Source organism: Narcine bancroftii, chromosome 8 (genome assembly GCF_036971445.1).
Source record: "Narcine bancroftii isolate sNarBan1 chromosome 8, sNarBan1.hap1, whole genome shotgun sequence".
NCBI classification, from domain to species: Eukaryota; Metazoa; Chordata; class Chondrichthyes; order Torpediniformes; family Narcinidae; genus Narcine; species Narcine bancroftii.
Genome location: NC_091476.1, coordinates 93,529,976 through 93,551,750, shown reverse-complemented (window position 1 = coordinate 93,551,750; position 21,775 = coordinate 93,529,976). Strand labels below are relative to the sequence as shown.

The 21,775-nt window shown below is 43.1% G+C and overlaps 2 long non-coding RNA genes across 2 annotated transcripts in view; one reads left to right on the top strand and one right to left on the bottom strand.

The window, feature by feature from the left end:
* The window catches only part of LOC138741808 (uncharacterized), a 782,604-nt gene that overhangs the window by 515,252 nt on the left and 245,577 nt on the right, over positions 1 to 21,775 (top strand). The gene's annotated exons all lie outside the window — the stretch shown is intronic.
* The window catches only part of LOC138741043 (uncharacterized), a 104,495-nt gene continuing 96,805 nt past the window's right edge, over positions 14,086 to 21,775 (bottom strand). The window contains exon 4 of the long non-coding RNA XR_011343286.1: positions 14,086 to 14,278. This is a non-coding gene — a long non-coding RNA (uncharacterized lncRNA). The remainder of the gene's footprint in view (positions 14,279 to 21,775) is intronic.

Here is a 21,775-nt window from a genome sequence, read left to right as displayed (position 1 = left end):
GAGTGTAAAAGCCTTCCAAAAGGTAGTGGACACAGCCCAGGAGATCACAGGCAAAACCCTCCCCACTATCGAGAACATCTACAGGGAATGCTGGCGTCAGAGAGCAGCAGCAATCATCAACGATCCATATCACCCAGCACACGCTCTGTTCTCGTTGCTGTCATCAGGAAAGAGGCATAGGTGCCACACAACTCACATCACCAGGTTCAGGAACAGCTGCTCCCCCTCCACCATCAGACTCTGTCGCCGATTTCTTCTGGACTCTATAATTATTCATTAAATGTAATGGAACAACACTAGATTGTGTCGCAAATTTCTCAAATTCCCTTTGTAAAATTCTGCTTTCTCTATTTTTTTTCTCTCCAAACCAAAAATTACCTTAAAATTTGCCAGTGATTATGGATTCTTTAAAAATAGAAAATGAGGCCCTGCCTGACATCATTCAAAGGATTGAGGCTTCAAACACTGTTCAAAATTGGACAATGCAGAGTGAGTCTCATTTATGTCACTGTCATTTCATTATTAAATATGGGCACGTTAATCAAGGAGCTAATTATCTCACAAGGCAATCTGAGGTGACCATTACAGATCGACCTGATTCAACTGTGTTGCCTGCCTTTATGCATTAAATTGAAATGGTCAAAAAGAAAATAATGTTTCTCAATTTACATGGGTATGTTACATGATGATTATGCTTCTGGGTTAGTAATACATGGACTAATGATCCAGAGAAACAAGCAAATGTAAGTTTAAAATCCGTTAAATAAATAAGCCATAAATAAAACGATGAATGTCAATAGACTAAATTGTTGTAAAAACGTATCCAGTTCATTGATGTTCTTAAGCAGAGGAAATCTGTTATCATTAGCTGTTCAGGCCATTCAGTAATTCCAATAATAGAGCTTTGTTGTTGAAATGGTCTTGGAAGCAACTCAGTAAATGTAGGTTTGCTGAGAAAATAAATAATAATAAAACTGAATAGAAAATGGCACTCTAAGAAACTTGTCCAGGCATGGCACGAACGACTTCCTCGTTGACATCTGTTGGTATGCCAACATGATGAGAGCTGTCACATAGACCAGTCAGCCAACATGGTCTCAGAAACACATCAGAGAGCATTAACCCAAAATGCCGACTCGGTCGCCATGAACATGTTGGGGCGAGGAGAGCCTGTTCCATGTTGTAGGACACGAAGATTCCATCAAGATCCCTGGATATTATTTATCCTATAAAGTGTATATACCCACCAGGAAAGTCCTTAAAATGATTTACATATTGCATGGTGATCCTTGGAATCCCAGACATAGATCAATCTTAGAACCCATGAAGTCTCAAGTCATCAAGTCAAATATATTTCAACAAAGCTTCTGATCATTATTGCATATAAATCTCTCCCTGTACATCCTCAGGATGGCTTGAAAAAAAAACATTGAGAGTGCACACTAGATGGAATGGCTTAGTGATATCAAAAATGTTTGTCCTAAAGGACATATCTGTCAAAATGGACCAACACAGATGGGGAGAAATCTGACACAGGTTTAAAAAAAATGCTCCTGAACCTGCCTTTGCTAGCTTGCCCACCTCCTGAGAATAAATAAGACATTTTATTCAGTGTTAGTTACTTTTTCTTAATAACAGCTGTGGCTGTTATTGGCAACCTAGCAATCTTCTTGCTTAACCCTTGCTCCAGCACAAATGATGCACAGACTTGACTGCAATAGATTTATAAGGTAACGTAACTAGGAGATATATCAGTTCTTCAGAATAGCTTCAGGGCACTCAATACCTGGAGGACTACATGATTACTTCATGGGGTTTTTTTTTCCTGTTCTACTTTCAAACACTGTACTTTCTAAGAAGTTTGACAAGACTGCTCATGTCATCAAATACTCCATAAAACTTCTGCAGATGCTCTGTGGAAAGAATATTGACTGATTGCATCACAGTCTAGTTTGAAATCTCAACTGCCCGTTAATGCAGAAGGTTGCGGAAAGTAGCAAATTTAGCCAAGTCCATCACGGGCTACTATTCATTGAAAACATCTATATGAGATGCTTCTTCAAGAAGGCAGCCAACATTATAAAGGACCTCCATCACCCTCATCGCAATTTGCTCTCATTAATATCTTCAGGTATAAGGAAAGGTTTTTTCTCTCCAAGAGCTATCAGACTTTTGAATGTTACCTATATTAACCAAGCCTTAACCATAAACTACTCTGGACCCCAAAAAATCTGTCGTCATGGCAGAAATTTCACTTTTTCTTTCACAAACTTAGAATTTTATTATCTAATCTTTCATATTTATTATCTCTTTTCGTGTCTTGGCATATTATGGTCATTTAATTTATACTTTTGTGGTTAGTGTGTGTGGTGGTATTTCACTGGCCTTCTGCAGGGTGCAACCTCTGTACTTGCAGGAGTGTAAGGAGAGAGGACAACACCTAGCTGGCTGTCAATCAGTCAGCCTGACTAGATCAAGCCCCACCCGGTCGGGTGTCAATCACCCTCCAGGATATAAGCCTGCGCCGGGCTCCCAAGGCCTCACTCAGAGTTACTGCAGCTATAGCCAGCCTGGCTCTGTGGAGGTTTTTGTGGATTAAAGCCTGTTGTACAGTCTTTACCTTGTGTGTGTCTGATTCTGGCTAACAGTGCACCACAATTTAATCCACAAAATTTTCCTACGGCTGCCATGGAAAAACTCAGAAGAGGTTGGTCCTACACCAGTAAAAGCTGGGTCCCCATGCCTTCCAGGCAACCAAAGGCTGCTCCACGTACAAGAGCACAATGGACACTCTCGAGAACTTGTACAAGCTCCTATGAATGCTGACTGTGCAAGGTACCTCCTCAACACCCGAGCCCAGCAACCCGGGGAGATGGCTGAGTCTTACCTGGGACATTTGCGAGAGTTGGCCCGACCATGTCTGGCTGAACCCAGAGTAGGTGCAGAGGAGGTCGAGAGGCTAATCCAGGAAGCCTTCGTCTGGGGGCTAAGCTCAAGGGCCATCCAGCAGAAGCTGCTGGAAGACAATATCTATGCCCTAACCAAGACTGTGGAAGTGGTCCAAACCCTGGAAGCCCTGCACATTGAAGCCTTCGATTCCAGGTTCCCCCAGGCTTCTTCATGGCCCTCTCACACTGCAGCTGCAGCCCCATACTGAGCTGGGGAGGGAAACATCGCTGCGGCAGGCACCCGGCACCCCTGTAAGTACTGTGGGTCCTGGTGTGGGTCAGACCAACGATCGCGCCGAAATTGCCCAGCTAGGAACCAGTATTGTTCCTGATGTGGCAAGAAAGGCCACTTTGTAAAAATGTGCCTCTCAAAACCAGCCTGCAATTCCGTGGCCCTCTATGACCTCCCCACCTCCCCATGGACCCCTCCACGTGCGCGTGCCAGGTGGCACCATTGTCCCCGCGACAACTTCCGCCTTCCCCGACTTCGATGGTGCAACATCTGGCCCCGCCAGTGACTGTCGCAGTGTGTGCTCCGAGCATCTGCACCAGCCCCCGCCCTCGCCAGCACCGCTCGTTGAGATCTACAGTGATGTCACTTCCGGCTCATGGCGTGAAGTCATTTCTGGCTGACTTAATGACGTCACTGCCACCGGCCGTGATGATGTCACTTCCCCCAGTGGAACGGACATGGCTGGGGAAGGAGGCCAGCCACGCAGTGGATCCCCATGCGCCACCGCCATCTTGAGCCAGGCAGCGGCCAACACGGAGCACCCTGATGATGTTGAGAACGACGTGTTCAACACCCTATCGATGCTCCCCACATCTCCGGGTGCCATCGGCTGCCACACACTGCACCCAGCAACCGACATCAACGTGGTCAACACAGGCAATGACCAGAACGCCCTACCGATGCTCCCCTTGCCTCCGGATGCCATCGGCTACCGCATGCTGCACCCCGTGACCGACGATGACGTGGTCAACACGGGCGATGACCAGGCCTTCCTACCGATGCTCCACATGTCCCCGGAAGCCATAATTCACTGCGGACGGCCGGAGAATGATGACTCCGACTCCAAGATGGTCCTGGCCGCTACCACACTGGCCATGGACGTCCCTCATGACCTCGGGCGCTCGATGATGGACATACAAGTCAATGGGGAGGTAACAAAGTGCCTGTTCGACAGTGGCAGCACTGAGAGATTCATTCACCCGAGCGTGGCCCACCTCCTGGGATTAAAAGCTCACCCCACCACCTGTTCGATCACCCTCACCACCAAAGATAAGACTGTTGGTACCCTCGGGTGCTGCTCAGCTGATACAACTGTGGGAGGGGAGACTTACACAGGGTTCAGGCTCCTAGTCATATCAAAACTCTGCGCCCCAATCCTCCTGGGCCTAGATTTCCAGTGCCACCTGCAGAATGTCACCCTTGCCTTTGGGAGGCCCCAACCTCCACTCACATTACACAGCATGCCAACCTACCAGTCCCGGCCAACCTACGGCCTCTCCACATTGCGCATCACCCAAGGGCGCTCTTCCCACATCTTGTGCTAGGCTGCCAACCAATCGCCGACAGGAGTAGGGGCAATTGTGCCGCAGACAGAGACTTCACCAAGGCAGAGGTGCGGCGACTGCTGGCGGAAGGCGTCATAGAGCCCATTAACAGCCCTTGGAGAGCCCAAGTCCTTGTGGTCAAAGTGGGGAGTAAGCAGAGTATGGTTGTGGATTACAGCCAGACCATTAACCGGTACACCCATCTGGATGCCTACCCCCTGCCGAGGATCATCGACATGTTCAACGAGATAGTCCGCTACCGGGTTTTCTCCACAATTGACCTGAAGTTGGCACATCACCAAATCCCCATCCACCCAAAGGACAAGCCCTACACTGCCTTTGAGGTGGGCGGGCACCTGTACCAGTTCTGCTGAGTTCCCTTTGGGGTCACGAATGGGGTCTCCGTTTTCCAGCGAGAGATGGACCGTATGGTAGACCGGCACAAGCTGAAGGTGACGTTCCCGTATCTGGATAATGTCACTATCTGCAGCTATAACCAGCAGGACCACGATGCTAACCTGGAGAAATTCCTCCAGATGGCCGGGGAGCTGAACCTCATTTACAACAAGAAGTGTGTGTTTAGCACCACCTGCCTCGCCATCCTGGGGTACATCATGACCCATGGAGTTGTCAGCCCAGATCCAGAAAGGATGCGCCCATTAATGGAGTTACCCCTCCCTCCCATGCTAAAGGCCCTCCGCAGGTGCCTTGGCCTATTCTCTTATTACTCACAGTGGGTCCCTCTCTTCTCGGACAAGGTCCACCCACTGGCCCAAGCTACAACCTTTTCCCTCCCAACCAAAGCACAGGCAGCAGTCATCTGCATCAGGCAAGACATTGCGGACGCTACAATGCAGGCCGTGAAGAGCGATGCATCTGAGGTGACCCTCACTACTACCCTCATCCAAGGGGGGCGCCCTGTCGCTTTCTTCTCTAGGACCTTCCACGGCTCCAAGCTTGGGCACTATGCCATTGAAAAGGAGGCCCAGACGATTGTGGAAACGGTCTCCCACTGGCGCCACTACCTGGCCAGCAGGAGATATACCCTCCTCACGGACCAGCAGGCCATGGCGTTCATGTTTAACACTACCCACAAGAGCAAGAGCAAGAACGACAAGATCTTGCGCTGGAGAGTCGAACTGGCAACCTACAGCTACGACATCCAGTACCACCTCGGGAAGTTTAACGACTCCCCTGATGCCCTCTCTCGCACCTGCGCATCTATGCATGATGATAGGCTGCAGGCATTGCATGGGTTCCTCTGCCATCTGGGTGTTAACAGGTTGTACCATTTCATTAAGTCCAAAAACCTGCTGTACACCATCAGGGACGTCAGGAACATGACCGAGGCCTGTCAGGTCTGCGCGAAGTGTAAACCCCACTTCTTAACGCCCACCCCAGGCCCATGTTGTAAAGGCTACTCAGCCTTTCCAGCATCTCGGCATGGACTTCAAAGGGCCCCTGCCTTTCACGAACCAAAACGTCTACTTCCTTACAATAGTGGACGAGTACTCACACTTCCCTTTCGCTATCCCTTGCCTGGACACCTCCATGGCCACCGTCATCAGGGCCCTGGGACAGATTTTCACCATGTTTGGCTAGCCCACCTTCATCCACAGCAACCAGGGGTCTAGTTTCATGAGTGACGAGCTGTGCCAGTACCTGACGGCGAGGGGCATCGTGACCAGTCACATGACGAGCTATAACCCGAGAAGGAATGGGCAAGTGGAATGTCAGAACGGGGTGGTCTGGAAGGCCATCCTCCTGGCTCTCAGGTCAAAAGGGTAGGCCATTGAGTGCTGGCAGGACGCCCTGCCCGAGGCACTCCATGCCATTCGGTCGCTGCTGTGCACAGCTACCAACAAGACCCCTCATGAACATCTGTTCTCATTCCCCAGGAGGTCGGCGACTGGAATGTCCCTCCCAGGATGTCTCGTCCCCGGGACCAGTGCTTCTGCGTAAGCATGTATGGACACACAAGGCCGAAGCCCTGGTCGAGCAGGTTTTTCTCCTACAAGCAAACCACAACTACACCTATGTTAGGTTCAGCAGTGGCAGGGAGGACACCGTCTCAACCAGGAACCTGGCATGAGCATGAGCACCCACCACACCACGCCACCCTCCAGCCCAGGATGACACTGACTGGGCATACATCCCTGTCCCCAGGCAGCTATGGGGCACGAAGGCCCTCCTTGATCACCAGGGGCCCACTTCAGCCTTGGGAGATGAACTCACCCCCCCACCCATCCAATATACGTAGATCCCAGCCTCCCCGGCCACCCCTCCGCACGGCACCACACCAGCCACACAGACCCCTGCCGCCAGCCCCCCCCACTTCCCCTCCGACCAGTGGCCAGTAGCCAGTCCTATGACGGTCACAGATACCCCGGCAACCGGCAGATCTCAACCTGTAAATATTGTATGTATATAGTGGGTGCGATTCCTTTGTTGCTGCCACCATCTCCCCCCGACAATTTTAAAGAAGAGGGTGAATGTGGTGGTACACCACCGGCCTACTGCAGTGGGCAACCTCTGTACATGCAGGAGTGTAAGGGGACAGGACAACACTTAGCTGGCTGTCAATCAGTCAGCCTGAATAGATCAAGCCCCACCCGATCGGGTGTCAATCACCCTCCGGGATATAAGCCAGCGCCAGGCTCCCAAAGCCTCACTCAAAGTTACTGCAGCTACAGCCAGCCTGGCTCTGTGGAAGTCTTTGTGGATTGTACAGTCTTTACCTTGTGTGTGTCTGATTCTGGCTAATAGTGCACCACAGTGTGTTTCTTGATTGTTTCAGCAAGTGCATCCATACATTATACTTATATGTGTGACAGTAAACTCTTACCATTAGATATCTGACCCTTATTGTTGTACATTTCCTTGACCATTGGCCCACAACTACCACTAGAATTTTGAAAGCCACATCTACACATTGTGCAGGAATCAATGCCATCTAATTAACAATAAGATTACTGCAACATTTTTGAATCTTTGGAGCAGAATTTCAGGGATTGATTAAACTGAGCTATTTTATTTAGGAAGACGGAAAAGACTAAACAAGAGAAGATCAATGTCTATCTGGGTCACACTTGCCTTTATCTTAATGTGATGGTAATAGACTTATGGACTGCAATAAAAGATTATTATTTGTCAGTCAGACTAGATTAAAACATTCATGTAATGTTTAACCATGGATTTTTTTTACTGCAGTGTCAAGTAAACCTTCTGCCTCCAACACAAGAAACTATTATCTTGATATTTAATTTGACAGGTTTACAAGTGGCCCAGTTAGTGTAGGAGCTGCGCAGTTAGTGTAGGGCGGCTGCGTACCCGTTAGAGCATCACCGTTCGGGACCCAGGTTCGAATCTTGTGCTGCCTATAAGGAATTTGTATGTTCTCCCCATGTCTGTATGGGTTTCCTCCGGTTTCCTCCCACCTTCAAAATCATATTGGGGTCAATGAGGTGTAATTGCATGGCACAGGCTCATGGGCCAAAAGGATCTGTTACTGTACAAGCATGCCTGGTGAATAGAGTAAAATGTGGTTACAAGTAACTTCTATCAGTTAAATGGCAAAAATTTTCAAAAGGTAAACTGGTACCATGATGCAACTCCAATTATGTTTACTGATTCAGCTAAGCACTTCCTTTCTTTCTAAGTTCATAAGTAGGATTATTTGTTGGAGATGACACTGCATTCAATTCCATTTGTAGCTCCACAGCAAATGAAGTAATACATCAGCCCTTTCAAGTGTTACAGAGTTCTGTGTTGTATATTGGCCTATGTGCTGTGTGTTTTAGTTAAAAAGTGACAGTTTGCCTTTACGAGCCAAGGTAAAGGTGGACTGCTGAGAGAGTGGGAGACAGACTGAGCATGTGCAGAAAATGATCTAAAAATTTCTGGACTTGGACTTGGACTTGGGTGGTGCTGTGGAGTGGAAGAAGGCCTAGAGCATGAGTCATGGTCTGGAGGACAGTTTAGAATATTGGGATTTCAAAAAGGGATGAACATTCAGAAGGATCTGGACAAAGCCAGTGGTTCCTCTCTCTGCAAGCAACACAAGAAGACAACTTCGAATTTTGTGCTCTCTCTCTCTCTCAAAAATCTTTTGGCTTCAATATACCAAAAAAACTGAATTCTGTTTATGATCTTTGCTTCGATTGAGATTGAAATTTTGTGAGACTTGTGTGTTTTGTGTTTGTTTTGTGTCTAAGTTTTTCTGTGGGCTGGTTGGAAATATAACTTAGACTTTAATTACATATGTTATACTTAGGCTGGGGAATTTATTAGTTTTACACTGTTATAGAAATTTGTATATTAACCAGTGGGCATTGTTATAAAAGGGAGGATTTTGAATTAAAGTTTGAAGGTGAATTTTTGTTAATAAAGTAATTGTTCATCTTTACCCCTGTGTGATATGCCTTCTTTATAGTTGATCTTGATCTTGTAACACAAGCAAGGAACATGCCCGACTGTAAAGGCAGAGACTCTTCAGCCTTATGTCTATAGACTTACCTTTCTGAATACGCCATGGCCGGCTCTGAGGCCCTGAAAGCAAACCTTCTCGGGGAAGGATAATTGGCAGAGTGAAGCACTCTGCTGTCCCACATGAAGGTGCAGCTGCTGTAAGCGGCACATCTGCCCATGACCTATCTCCCCACTCACCCCTCTCCCTCCATGTCCCCCTCAAGACAGGGGAGGCAGGCAGAAGCTGTCGGGACAGCGGTGGCCAGTAAGGGCCATCAGGGGGTGGCCAGAGCAGGCTGTGACAGCCTCACCAGGCCACTTCAGCCTTTGGAGCTGCTCTCTATGGCTCAAAAAGCAGCAGAGCAATGGCCGTCTTCTTTACCCATAATCCCCCAAGCAGCTGGAACTGTTCTGGGAAACCCAGCTGTGTGGGGGGTTATGGGTAAAGAAGACGGCCATTGCTCTGCTGCGTATTTATGACAGGTGGCGCTATGCCACCAGTCACCCTGCTTCCATCGGCTCCGGAGGGCACTACGAATGTGATTCTGGAGCAGCCTTTTAGCCCTGCTCTATGAAAGGCAAGTTTTATTTTTTCCCTCTGCACTTGTAGCATGAAATGGCCTCATAACTATATTAGGTAAGACCTAGACAATAGACACAAGCTCATGTGATAAGTAACATACTTCCCACAAAAGTGACACCTCCAACAAAATACATAATAACGTAACAAGAATGGAAATACTGTAGCTGTAAGTGCAAGGGGCTGTGCCCATTGCATCGTGATTCTCTAATTGATTCCCTGGATGGAATAGTTCTCACTTCTCTGGATAAGTGCATGCCCAATGATTCTCAATAAGCTTGACATTTTGCAAGACAAAGCAGCTCTTTTGATTGGTAGCTCCAAAACTTTGTTCACTCCACCACCTGTGCAGTGTGTGGTATCAACGATATACTCACCAGAGCTATTCCAACACCACCTTTCAAACTCAAGAGTTCTCTCATCAGGAAGAACAAGGGCAAGGGCATTAGCTGAATGAGAATATCTCTGAATGTATGTTCCCATCCAATGTGAGCTCTTTTCCGTTTTGGTTGGACATTGTCATTGCCTATTTCTGAAATTCCTTCCCTAACAGCTCAGTGGAAGGACTTTCCCCAGGACTGCAGCAGCCCATGAATTTACCTCACCTGCATCTTCTGATAGCCCTTTAAGAATGGCAATGTATGTCACCCTTGCCAAAAATATCCAGATCTTAAAAAAATGACTGATTCATTTGTCAATGTTTTGTTGTTTCATTTTCACCCTGATTATTTTTTAAATAAATCCTTGTTTCAAACATCAACTAAATTATCGTCACGATCACTGAATCAATGCAAGCTCTCAGGACGATTCCATCCCTATTCATCCACTTATTTCTCTGCTCTATCTTAATGTCCTCCAGGATTCTTCCATTAACCACCTACGCTGTGAGCAATTTTAAGATAGCTAATTAAACCACCAGCAGATCTTTGTGTATGCAATGTAATCAAGGCAACAGAAGAAAGCCTACCTAGTCACAGGGAGAACAGGAAGAAAGGGTATAGAAAAAGCAATGACCTGACTTCATAAGAAATGTCTTTATAAAGTCTTGTGCAGACTAAAATTAAAGACAAGGATGAGGTTTGATGAGCTTAGAAAGGCTGGAAGAAGATATCTTCAAACAAGACAAAACTGGAAAATACCATCAGTAACCAATGTTAATTGTTTTGATCAGTATATTTGACATAAAGAAGGTGTCAATAGAAGCCAGAAGGATCTAAAAAAAATCATTAAATAAAGCAAACAAATAATGAAAAAAATTCTAAATAAGTTTCAGGTGTTAAAATTAGAATTTAGACATACAGCACGTTAACAGGCCCTTTTGGTCCATGAGCTCATGCTGCCCGAATACACCCAATTAACCTGCAACTGCCAGTATATTTTGAAACCGGAGTACCCGGAGGAAATCCATGCAGACACGGGGAAGAAAGTACAAACTACTTACAGACAGCGTGGGATTTGAACCCAATCTTAATTGCCGGCGCTGTAACAGCATTATGCTAACCTTGCATCCCAGTGTTAACAGTCACTAATAAAATTATGCAATCCTTACAATTTTATATTTTCCAAGGAAAAGTAATAAAATTGATCATAAGTTGTCTTGGGGTATCGCAGAATGAAATCCTGTAAATACAGGGCAGAGTAAATTGAAACATGAAAGTCTGCAGATGCTATGAATGTAGTTAAAGGCTACAGAGAAACTCAAAAGGTCACACAGCACACTTTAAATAGCAAAGGTAAAGATACATAACTGACATTTCAGGCTGAGCCCTTCAAAAAGGAATGATCAATTTGTAGGCAGGTGCCTGAATAAAATGGCGGGGAAGGGGGGGAGAAGGGCAGGGGGATGAACGCAGGTCCACAGGCATGAGGTCCTAGGTGAATATGGGAGGGAGGGCAGAGTAATTTTACTTTCTATTGAGCATGAGGACTTTATTTTTTTTTAATTTAGATAGACAGCACGACAACAGGCCCTTCCTGTCCAAGAGCCCCTGCCGCCCAAATGTTCCAATTAACCTATAACCCCCCGTACATTTTGAAGGGTGCAAAGAAACCCATGCAGGCACAGAAGGAATATGAAAACTCCTTCCAGACAGTGTCAGATTCGAACCTTGGTCACTGGCATTGTAATAGCATTGTGCTAGCCATCACGCTAACTGATTTGTTTGCAACTAAAGATTAAAACAAATAAGAAAGACATTGTTTGAAGAGTTTGTGCACTGGAAGGGAATGTTGCAATGTTTATTACATTACCAGCAGAGCGACACAGCTGATGGAGCTGTTTATGTGGAGTTTGCATATTGTCGCTGTGACTCTATGGGTTCCTCTGGGTGCTCCTCCAACACCCTACAGATTTGATTAGTTGGCCACTGTAAATTTCCATGATTTGTGAGTGAATCATTGAAACTGAGGGAAATTTATGAGGGGGGGTGGGTAGGGTAGGGGAGGATAAAATAGGATTAATAGAGTATTTGTTTAAATGAGTGGCTGATAATTGGTGCGGGTTCAGTGTGCCAGAGTGTGTTTGTGTGCTGCATCTCCCTGCTCCATTAATCCAGAGGAAGAAAATAAAGGAATTCTGGCTTTTACATCTAAAGTGTAGAGCATGCAGAAGTTATGGTTTAGCTTAACAAAGCTTTAGTAAATTAGATAGGGGAGTACTGTGAGCAGTTCAGGGACAATATCAAGAGGATATTCAAGGAAGTTTGATTAGACCATTGCCCGCTTTCCAAAATTGAATTACATGGATTGCAGAAATAATATTATGTTCTCTGAAATTTAAATGATTAACAAGTAGTTGATTGAAGTTTTAAGGATATTAAATGCAATTGACAGAGTGAGTTGGGAGAAACCCTTTCTGAGTTTCTTTCAAGTACACGCAGTAGTGTTTCAGTTTGACTTGGACATCTTGTCAAGCACAACTCTGGGGGATGAATAGTCTGTTCCTGTGCTATACTGCTCCAGGAGTTAGGGAATCTAAGGGTGGGGGGTGGTGAGGGGTTCACAGCAATGTCACCTGGGAGGAAGCAACACATCATTAAAAGGATGCCGGAAATACAGGATCCATATATCTTCATTTTAGATGAAAGATGGATAGATTTCTGTTAAGATATTAAGGAATATCAAGGAGAAGAAGGGAAATGGAATCAATAACCAATCAACCATGATCTTATTCAGGGGCTAACTGGGCTTCTCCTTTACTCTAGCAACATTCTGTTTCTATTATCTAACATCTAGCAGCACAGAAATGAACATAAAAGTATTAAATCCTGATGACCATCCGTGAACCAAACACTTAACAAGCACAATAAATATTGGAATAGTGTCTTAATAGGTTTACTGTTGTCCATTCAGAGATAACTTTTCAAAGATAGTTTCATTCCCACTTCAAAGAGGGTATTGAATGGTTCTCTCAAGGAATCCAGTGCTTTAATTGAACATTTTTCTCCATGATGCTATGTTCTGCACTTCCATTTTATCCTACACCATCTTTTGCACTTTAGTAAGCTTTGACCTGTCTGGATTGCATATAAATCAAGATTTTTCCTCCACTGGATCTTGGAACATGCAATTGTAAACAATTGAATTCAAGTTTGGAACTTGGGCAATATAAATTAGGATGAAGTGCCAAAATCTCAGGCAAAGATGCTGACTTTGAGGTGCATCTTCAAGACATAGCCCAGGAAAAAATAAACAAGTTGTTGATTGAACTCAGCAGGATGAGAATGTCTGTGGGAGGAAATGGGCAGTCAACGTTTTGAGTCGAGACACTTCAAGACCCTATGAGTCAAGTTCTTATGACCACAAGACATAGGACTAGAAATAGGCTATTCAGCCCATAGACTCTGCCCTGCTTTTTAATCATGAGCTGATCCATTTCCCCACTCAGACCCACTGCTCAGCCTTCTCCCCATAAACTGTGATGCCCTAGCTAATCAAGAACCTGTCAATCTCTGTCTTAAATATACCCCATGATCCGGTCTCCACAACTACTTGAGTCTGAATCTATATTTCCCTGAAAGCAGTGAACGCGACATGCTTTGCTTTCAAATGAAAGGACAAAGAATTCAAGAGTTGGGACAATTTGCTACAACTCCTTTAGATCTTTTGTTATGCTACAACTCTGGTGAGACAACAACAGGCGAACTGCACTCACCTCCAGCCGCCTCACTACAGGAAGGCTGGAGACACCCTTGAGAGGGTGCAGAGAGAATCACTAGGATGCTCCCTGGACTGGGGAACAGGTCACACGAAGCAAGGCTGGCAGAGTTGAGTTAAAATTCCTTCATGTACCTTTTGGATGGGTCTGTGGATCTTTACAGTTGATGGTTTGGGATATTTGGTGGCACAGCCTGTGACTGGAATTAACTAATTATGCTTAAAATAAAACTGCAGTCTCTCGCTCTCCTCCTTGTGCACTGTCTTTTCTCAGCAGACACTTGGCAAAGAGTGTAGATTTGTGCCTTCTGATAAAGAGCTCTGAAACAAACACAGCTTTTAACCTTGGGGAAGATTTCTTTAATTATAATATGACAATTAGAAAAATATAACAATTATGGATGGCAGTGTGTAAATGATACTTTACTCCAGAGTTCCGTTGACATCATAAACTATGGGAGTGTGCATTTGTCAGTACACATGAGCAATCATGGGACCAAACTGTAGTCTTGTATTCATTCTCTCTCATCGATAATTTCCATGTGATGCACTCAATGGGATGAAAATAGTTCTAACAAAAAGGAACAATGATGAGATAATCATAATGTAGCCATTTGAGCAATTTAACATTTGAGGCTGAATTTTCAAACGAGCTGCTAAGTAGCAAGAAACTTTCTCACTTCTCAGCAGTAAATTATGGATGAGCAATTAATAATCACGTGTTACAAGCCCAGAGGATTCCAAAAACCAGCAGTAACGGAAATTCACCAAGACAATGGTTACGTAAACAAAAAGGTTTTAATTTTTTCTTCATGTAAGATCAATATTTAACTTGATACTATTAATTTAACCAAACTTAACCCCCTTCTAATTCTAAGCACACATGTATGTAATGTTTATGTGTTCAGGAAAGTTCTTTGTTTCACTATTCACTTCTCCAAGTTCACTGGTATCAGGCAATCAGAGAAGGTTCACGAGAATGTTGACAGGATTTCAAGGTTTGAGTTACAGGGAAAGGTTGTGCAGACTGGGGCTTTTTTCTCTGGAGCGTAGAAGATTGAGAGGGGACTTGATAGAGGTGTTTAAGATTTTAAAAGGGACAGACAGAGTAAACGTGGATAGGTTTTTTCAATTAAGAGTGGGGGGTGATTCAAACTAGAGGGCATGGTTTAAGATTGAAGGGGTAAAATTATAAGGGGAACATGAGGGGAAATTTCTTTACGCAAAGGGTGGTGGGCATGTGGAATGAGCTTCCGACATCTCGAGGTGAGATCATTGGTTACATTTAAGGAAAGACTAGATAGTTACATGGATAGGAGAGGACTGGAGGGGCGCTGGTCAGTGGGACTAGGAGGGTGGGGATTTGTTACGGCATGGACTAGTAGGGCCGAACTGGCCTGTTCTGTGCTGTAAGTAGTTATATGGTTATATGGTTATAATTTTCCATAGTGTGCACAAAATTTCATATTTATGATCTTCAACAGGCTCTGGTGCTTTAACTTAAATTGTTATTGCTCAGGAAGGTTCTTGTTGGAAACACACAAACTGATCTCCTTCAATCAGCCACTTGCCCCCTCATGGGTTTTCCCAAAGATAACCTCTTCGTCCAGGATACCACAAAGTGTTCTTCTTTTTCCCCTATTTCAGGAGAAACATGTTAACCAGCCACATGCTCTTGTAATTGACTATAAGGGTTTAGAATAGGGTGAACTCGGAACTCAAAACCTATCTTCAAGTAAGGTCTTTATCAAGTCTCCCAGTTTTGCAGCGCTCACCACAAACCTGCTGCAGTAAACTGACCATCACTCTCTCTCTCTCTTTTCAAAACCACATGACCCTTCATAGAACACAGACTTCAAGCTGGCCCCAGTTTTAATAGCAAAAGATTAATCAATTTCTGAGGATGGACATCTGTTTCTTTAAAGACAATAGTCCATTCCAATTCTATAACGTCAGTCCTATTTAACACCTACTTGTGAAGTCTGTAAAGACTTTGGCAGACAGGAAGTCTGTAAAGACTTTGGCAGACAGGAAGTCTGTGCTAAGGCATAGCTCTTGTGTTTCAAATGAGATGTCCTTTGGGAAATGTTAATGTTTCTTGTAGAATGTTAACTGAAATGTCTATTTGTGATATGTACCTGAACAAATATCTAAAACCCCCACAATCTAACCTTACTCCTTAAATGTATTTTATTCCATAAATGTATTAAATTATTCTGTAACATCTTGTTTTTAAATAAAGAGCCAGAAAATTAAACATATGTTCATCATTGTCTGTTACATTAGTCAGTGTAGAGAAATACAATTAATATTTTAATTTTGATGTGATAGCCAAAGAAAGATAACACATATATACATGCATTAATATAGCACCTTTCATGTTCATACCACAAAATATTCAAAGCAAATTAAGTATTTTAATTATCATTATGATTTTCCAAAATGTCTCATCCAATATGCATATAAATAACAACATGAAACAACAGGATAATGGGATCTCAGATCAATGCCTTCAGCATAATTGCATCTCAGACATTTAGACCTTGCTGAAACTGGATTGAAGTGCTGGCAAAGCGGTGATCAAACTGGGAATAAATCCTGAACTCTTGATATACAGTAGATATGTAAAAGTAAACAAGTAATAAGTTCCAAGAGTAGAAGACCATCGCACACCATGGCACAAAATGGGAAACTGACAGGGTAGTCTGGGTTGTGACCACATTCTATGTCTGTGGTCTCATGGAAAGAACAGACTAGTTGAGCCTCTTGTCATTACGGAGAGGCAGTTTGAGCTGGATGCACAAAGTCTCTGAATACAAGGGTCATTGTCCTGGCTCAGAGATGATAAACAAGGAGTCGGGTAATCATTATGGAATGACCTAGAGCTGTCCATCATTTAGCTATAAGATAGCCAAGCCACTCCAACCCCCAACCTTATCAGAAACCTGGCATGGTTAACCTAGCTCAGAGACGATAAACAAGGAGTCTGGTAATCATTATGGAATGACCAGGGCTGTCCATCATTTAGCTATAAGATAGCTAAGCCACTCCAACCCCCAACCTTATAGAAACCTGGCATGGTTAACCTAGTGGTTAGCTCAACACTATTACAGCCCCAGGGACCAGTGCACGAACACCGCACAGTCTGTAAGGAATTTGTACGTTCTCCCTGTGACATCTGTGGGTTGTCCTCAGTTTCTTTGGTTTCCTCCCACCCTCCAAAACATACGGGGTTGGTAATTTAATTGGGTGTAATTGTATGGCATACATTTCATGGCCCAGAAGTCTCTTCTACCATTGCTATCTCATTACCATTTTAAAAAGGAATGAATTGTTAATGTTCTTGGTCTGTAGCCAGTCAGGAATGAACTGTAAAAGGTATAAAAATACATATTTTCTTTGTTCTGTAGAGAATTTGTCTGGAACACACAACATTTCACTCCACTGGTGATAAACAACAAAGGGTTGATGTATGCAATAGACCTGAGTCTCAAGTGATTCTTCAATCATTTGATTGTCCGCTCACACCTGCTAACTCAGAGATGATTGCTGGCACATGCACTCCTCTTAACCAGCATGGATGTTAGCAGCTGATGGATAAAACTGTGAGCCTTAGGAAATCAGTTTTGAAGTTTAAAGTTCAAATTTATTGTGGGAGCAGATGACATCACATACAACTGAGAGATTCTTTTTCCTGCAAAATTTCTGCTTATCGGTACTGCAAGAAACTGAACTCAAGACAATATACATGCACAACAGTGAGAAATGAAAGCAAAGAAAGGAATGTAAATAAACTGATAGTGCAATATAGAAGAAAAATAAATAAATATTCAGTAAAAAAATAGTGTTTGGCAGTTGAGGGAGTTTAGGTAAGGGAGGGGTTCGGGTACGAGGCAGTTCCTTTTTTTTGAAAATTTCATTTAAACAAATGCACAATACAGTAATCAAATATTAGGATCAAATCCATTTCATGATGGTATAAAGATCCCAACCCCCTCCCTTAAACATAACTCCAAGAAAATAAATAAGATATAGCATAGAAAATAAGGATAAAGAAAAATAGAAAACAAGAACAGGTACCTGGTTGCCAAGGGGAGCCCCTCACCACACAGCAGTAGTCATTTGTATCTTTTAACCCATCCAAGGAGGTTAACAAGGTTTGAAGCTTAAGGAAGACAGCTATAAATTAATGCCCTCAATTTGTATAGTCAGGTGCCAAATTTTCAAAAATACATCGCATTTATTTCTCAGATTATAATTAACCTTCTCAAAAGGCACGCATCTCTGTATCTCTGAGTTTTGTCGGCTCCATACTCAGGTGGGTGTCCGATCTCCATGTCACTGCTATACATTTTCTTGCTACTGCCGAGGCAATCTTTACAAATTCTTTTTGGTATGTAAATAAATTGATTAAGGTCTTATCCCTTTAATATTACCTAATAAAAATAACATGGGGTTTTGTGGAAATTTAATTCCCATAACCCGTTCTAAATAAATTGCCAAATTTGACCAAAATGATTTCACTTTAGGACAAGACCAGGTAGAATGAAGGAAAGTTCCTATCTCCTAACCACATCTAAAACATTGGTCTGATAAATCTGATTTTAATTTGTTTAACTTCTGTAGTGTGAGATATAGTTTATGTAAAAAAAATATATTCAACTAATCTGTATCAAACATTTATAGTATTTGTCATACTATCTCAGCACAAATCACACCAATTTTGTTCATCAATATTAGTATTTAAATCTGTCTCCCAACATTGTTTAAAAGTCCCGTTCTGCAATAAAATGTGCATAGCTGAAATAAATTTCTTAATATATCTACTACGTATCAACATTTCTACATCACCACATTTCAGTAATAACATTGTTGGACCCAATTTATCTCTTAAATAAGCCCGTAATTGATAATAACAAAGTAAGTGCATTATTTTGTATCCCATACTTTTTTTAATTGTTCAAATGACATTAAATTCCTTCCTTCGTAGCAATCTTCTACATATCTAATTCCTTTCTGAGACCAAATGTTTAAAAATTGATAATCCATTAAGAATGGAATAAGTCGATTTTGTATCAAAGACATTTTAGGCAAAATAACTCTCCTCATTTCAATTTCATTGTTTACCTTATTCTAAATATTAATCAAATGTTTCAACAAAGATGCTTCCCTCCCCCAGATAATAATTTTGATTCCCATTTATATATGAAGTCTTCCAATATTCTCTCTCTTATTTTATCAGTTTCTATTTTAATCCATGCTGGCTTTTCTCCCTCATCAAAAAAAAAAGTTAAAATCTCATTTGAACCACCTTACAGTAACTTCTAACATTTGGTCATTGTAAACCTCCCAACTCAAACTTTCATGTTAATTTGTCTAAAGAAACTCTTGGAAATTTTACCATTCAAAAAAGTTCTTATATTTTTATTTAATGCCTGAAAAAAACTTTTGTCGTATCCTTACTGGTAATGTTTGAAATAAATATTTGTTTTAATACAATTAATTCTACCCAATAATGTTATTGGCAATATCTTCCTCTTCTTATGCATGTAAAAAGCTCCAATTGTCTCAAATTTCCTTCACAGAAAGGGGAGACAGAGAAATAGCAAGTTGCACTTGGCAAACATGAGCGGGTCGCTAATTTTTTTTTTAATGTGCAAAGTAAGTCTGTAAATGAGTCTATGACTGAGTTTGTTGTTTAGACATCTGATGGTGGAGGGGTAGCAACTGTTCCTGAACCTAGCGGTATAAGTCTTGTGGCATTAATACCTCTTTATTGATGGTAGCAGTGAGAACAGAGCATGTCCTAAGGGGTGTGGATCCTTGATGATTGCTCCTGCTCTCTAATGGCAGCATTCCATGTAGATATTCTTGATGGTGACGAGAGTTTTGCCTGTGATGTACTGGGCTATATTTACTACCTTTTGCAGGGTTTCCACTCAGAGGTATCGGTGCATCCCACAACCCTCACCCACCAACTAGGACATGATGTAGCCAGTCAGCACATTTTCTACTACAAATCTGTAGAAGTTTGCCAAGGTTTTCAATGTTGTACCGAAGTCCGGAGGAAGTAGAGGCACTGACGTGCCTTCTTCATGATGACGTTGATGAGTTGGATTGTGGAAAGGTCCTCAAAGATAGAGGCTCCCAGGAAGTTAAATATGCTCACCCTCTCCACTCTGATCTCCTAATGATCCCTGGATCAAACACCTCTGGTTTTCCCCTTCCTAAAGTCCAAAATCAGCTCCATGGTTTTGGTGCCATTGAGATCGAGGTTGTTGTTGGTACAACATTCAGTCAAGTTTCTTTCTCCTTCACATTGATGGATTTCAAACGCATGGTCCATAGCTTTGGATTCTATTACATCATAAACAAGTATTCCAAAGCAGGACATGGTCCAAGGGTGTGTGTGTGTGTGTGTGTGTGTGTGTGTGTGTGTGTGTGTGTGTGTGTGTGTGTGTGTGTGTGTGTGTGTGTGTGTGTGTGTGTGTGTGTGTGTGTGTGTGTGTGTGTGTGTGTGTGAGAGAGAGAGAAATTTTAACACACATATAAACAGTATGTTTGCACTTGTTGTTTTTGCTATATATATAAATATATGGTAACCTATGACCATGTCCTTTGGAATGGCCATCCAGCTAGAAATTCAGCAGCTCTGATTTAGTTTTGGTCTTAAATCACCTTAAGGAGGAATGTACAAGTTCCACTAAAGGAAAAATAAACTTCAAATATGCAATTCACAAAACTAAAACATACAGGTTGAGTAGGTTAATTGGTCACTTGGGGTATACCTGGTCACTGTGGTCGCATGGTGGGAAAGGCCTGTTACTGTGTAGTATCTCCAATGATAAAAAAAATAATAAACAAGTAAATGCAATACTTAGTTGTAGATTTAAGAACAAGAAAAGAACAAAATTCTCAGAAACATTTTCCACCAAAACAAAACAAAAATCGGGTGAAGCTCACCAGACCATCATTTCCCCACCTACACAACTGGGTTTGATGCAGGGGATTTACTGGAAGTGAATGAAAGGAGCACGATAGTTTGGTTCTGTCCACAGTAGAATATTGCAATGCAACATATAACCCCAATTCATAGATTGGATGCCTGTGTCCATTGTTGTTTAACATTCTTTTTGGGCTGCAGACTAATTTCTAGTCCATTAGCTTTCTTCATTATTTCTTGCATTTCTACTGCACTCCAACTAAGAGAATAAGCCTTGTTCACAACGGTTGTACCATGGAACTGAAAAAAAAGTAGAGGAGCTTTTTACATGCATAAGAAGAGCAGAAATTATTCCACTTCTGAGATGGTAGCCTTGATCACTTCTCATGTGTGAAGAATAAACATGTAACTTTTTAATTTAGCAGCCACTTGTGGTGGTACACCACTGGCCTACTGCAGGAGGCAACCTCTGTACCTGCAGAAGAGCATGGGGACAAGACAACACCGTCATCAGTAATGGTGGAAATCAGGTGGGCACCTGAATAAACAGTGGTGAAGGGAGGAGGTAATATGTGGATACAGGATTAGAAGGGGTGATAAGGCAGAGGGCTAAGAAGGAAGGGGTTGGGAGATGAAGGACAGTGAGATAGGGTAATAAAGAGTGAGGGAGGGGAGTTAACAGAAATTGGAGGTCAATATCAATGCTGCCTGGTTGGAGACGGCCCAGACAGAATACAAGGTGCAGTTGGTTTTACCTCCATTTGAGTCAGGTACTTGAGTCACTTTTGGCCCATGCATGAATAAATCTGTTCACCCCATGTGCTGGCAAAAGCCCCTGAATATCTTTTCACAAGTCGCCAAGTGTCTTGAGTGCACATATGAAGGCAAATTAATTAAATAGATTAGATCTTCTCTCCACAGGCTAGGAGTACTGAAAAATGGGCAGACACCTGAAAAAAAGTTGGGGCGTGGTGAGAAGGGATGGGGAGAAGGGGGAAGGAAGAGCACTGAAAAACAGTACCTCTCCCTTCTCTGCCCACTTCCACCATCCAATTCCACCCCACAATTCATTTTTATTCAGGCGGCCCCTGAAGAACAGCTCAGGCCCAAAACCTCAATTACTTT